Below are 3,335 nucleotides of genomic sequence, written 5' to 3'. Positions count from 1 at the left end.
AGGGAGGAGGCAGGAGGCCGCGGAGCCCCGAGGTCCCGGCGTCGGGCGGTCGCGGGTTTGGAGCGTCGCAGCGTCAGAGGCTCACAGTAACGGGGGGCATTTGAGGGGGGGGGGCACCGGCTCTAGGCTGGGACTGTCCCGGGGCCTCTCGGAGCCCGCCCGCCCACGTGACCGCCCCAAAATATCCGACACATTTTCTCCCAAACCGCACACTGACTCTGCAGGCGGGGACACGGAAAATATTTTCTTTCTTTTTCTCCCTCCCCACCCCCCCACCTCCCTCCCAGCCTGGCTCCCTCCTCCCCCTCCCGCCCTCGCTCCTCCCTCCCCTGCCGCCTGCCCCTGCCCAACTCCCTCCTCGGTGCCCTGGGGCTGGGGGGCGGAGGGTGGGTGGGAGGGGGGCTGGGCGAGGCGGCCCGGACGCCTGGGTCTCTGCCCCTCCCATTTGCTGAACTTCCAGAGCCATCCCCCGGAGGCCGGGCAAGGCTGGCAGAAGAGACCAGCGTCCTGGGCCCATGATGCCACCCTTTCTCCTGGCACTTTCCCCCTTCCTGCCATCTGGGGGGACTGGTTGAGTTTTGTGGCCAGGCTGTGATTCAGTCTCTGTCACTTCCCCAGGGCAGGCGATGGGAGCTGTAGCCCCGTGCGCCCAGGGGTGGAGTGATGGGGCAGGAGTATGCCAGAGCAGATGCCAGTCTTGGCCCTTTGCTTAGCCTTCTCCTGCCGGTCAAAGTACCCTCTCCTGCCCCTTGCCTCCCCCAGTGGTCCTTTGGATCCAGGAGCAAACAGATTTAATTAGTGGGAAGGGGGGGCAGTGCTGAGTCCTGGGCTCCAAGACCTCCTCCCTCTCGTCCTGCCTTCAGTAAGCTCGGGAGTGAGGGCTGCCAATCCCCACCTTTAGGCTTGGATCTGGAGTGGGAGAGGCTGGGGAGGAAGGCAGGAGGAACTGTGCTGGGAGTGGGAGGAGCCTTGGGCTGGGTGTGAGGGAGAAAGCCCAAGCAGAGGGCGTGTGTGTCTGCCTTAACCAGCGCCTGCCTGCCTGGTAGATGCTGCACGAACGTGGTTGATTGTGTGTGTGCGTGTGTGTGCGTGCGCGCGCGCGCTCACCCAGAGTCAGTGTCAGTGTCTGATGGAGACATTCTCTGACTTCATCGTGACCACCACAGACTCTGCCCAGAGTATCAGTTTCCATTCTACTGAGGACAGACAGAGCAAGAGAAAAGAAGGGATCTGAAGTCCAATCTCTGCGTGAACCCCAAGCACTCCCACAAGGATTAAGGGTGAGAGTGAGAAAGTGTAGAAGGAGAACAGTAGCAGGGGCTGGGCGAGTCTGGAGAGATGCACCCAGAGGACCTTTCCAACAACAAACCCAGAGTGGCCAGCGCTGGGGACATGGGCACTTGGTCACGTCACATTTTCCTTACTGGCATTACTCTGCTCTGTCCTCGCTGCCACCCTGGGGGCCAGCTTTCCTCCCTCCCGGGAGAGGCCACTTTTATAGCCCGGGGCAGATGAAAGAGAGAGGAAAAGAAGGGGCATGCTGTGGTTATCTCTGGAGAACGGGATACGTCAATGGGGGTGCAGACAAGGCCCTCCCTTTTACTCCAGAGGTGGGAAGGGCTGGGAATAGGTACTCCAGGGTCCCGTCCCCAGGTGGCCTGGCTGCTGTTGACTGTGCTTGGTTACCCTGGGAGAAGCTCCTGGCAGTGTGGGAGGGATGGGTGTCAGGGAGTTGGACATAGGCATCCTGGCTGGGGTGGGATGGTGTCCCACCAGCGCGGCCCCGCTGGGATCTTGCCTGGAGGCTGCAGAGTTAACCCCTCCAGCCCAGGGGGTGGCGGCTGGGGGAAAGAGGGCAGACCCAGCTGTGGTTTGTGAATGTGGCCCTGATTCCCCCGCCCCCTCCCGGCACATCTGTACTTGGTTTACAGTGAATGAGTCTCCTGTCCTCATGAACTGGGCAAGGGCACCACTCCCTCCTGGGCCCCTGGCCTGGCATCCTGACACAGAACCAGGCGCCACCCCATGACGCTCTCCCTGCTGGCTCTCCCTCTCTCAAGTCTTCCACTTCTGCTTCTTAGAGGGCCAACTGCTCTGAGGCTGTGCAGTTGGGGGAGCAGATGGAGACAGGGAAGCTAAAACGGGACCCTAAATGCTTGGAGGAGCCTGGACAGAGAGAGTAGGTCAGGAATTCCATGTCTTCACTCTCCTCTTTGTCCTGGTTGTCAGTCTGCCCCTGTCCTTGTCTCTGCTGAGTGTTTGTCCATCTTGGTAACTGTGACTCCACCCTTCTGACAGCCTCCTGGGTCCCCAGCCAAGGACCGCAGCCAGGGGGCGATGCCCAAGAAGACCCGCCCTATGATGACCCCGCCCCTCGGGATTGCCACAACTCGCCAGTTCCTCCCCAGGACCCAGGGACTGGGATCTGTTTGGTGGCTGTAGGGGTTTGGAAGTCAAACCAAAAACTCTAGACAGGATTAGGGAACAAGGAAGAAGGGCATTGTGATGAGTTCAGATTCTTCTGTCTTGCAATGGAGCCAGTCTTCCATCCGGGGATTCCAGGAGGAGGAGTGGGAAGAGGGCAGCCCACTCTGGAAACCGGGGGAGAGAGCTCCCTTATTCCTCTTTCTCTTGGGTCATCTCTATTTCTAGACTTTGTTCTGTTTGTGGTGGCTCTCCTTAGTCACCCTGGCAATTTAGAGAAATGCTATCTTGGGGACCCTAGAACCGGGTTTCCTTTGCCCCTCATCCCAAAAACCAGAAGGAGAGATGGTAAGAAGGAAAGGATCCAGACATCCGTCCCACCTGCCCTGCCTTTGCTATTATTGCCCCACCCCAAATTTTCACCCTCACCCCCTCCTTAGCAGCATCAGGACACTGAACAGGTAATTTCCCCATGCTCAGTATGGTACTGGGAGGATGTCCTATGCCATGCTCAGAGGTGGCTAGCAGGTGTCTGCAGGAGGTTGGGGGAGCTCTGTTACAACCCCCAAGGACATCATTAAGGAATGAAAGTGCCACTGGGGCTTGGAGACCAGGGCACTCGGGGAGAGTGTGTTGCAAACATGTTTTGTACAACACATATCTTCTACTTTCCCTTCCTTCCCTCCTCTCCCACCTCCTCCCCTAGGCCTGCTCTGTGCCACTGTCTGGCCGGTGTGGCTAGATGGTTGAGTGTTGACATATGAACCAGGAGGTCACGGTTCGATTCCAGGTCAGGGCACATGCCTGGGTTGCAGGTTTGATCCTGGGTGTGGGCTGTGCAGGAGGCAGTTGATTCTCTCTCATCATTGATGTTTCTACACTTGTGATGTTTCCCCTGCATTTGCTCAGTT

This window comes from Myotis nattereri (genome assembly GCF_964212035.1).
Source record: "Myotis nattereri genome assembly, chromosome: 2".
NCBI classification, from domain to species: Eukaryota; Metazoa; Chordata; class Mammalia; order Chiroptera; family Vespertilionidae; genus Myotis; species Myotis nattereri.
Note: the sequence above shows the minus strand (reverse complement) of the source record.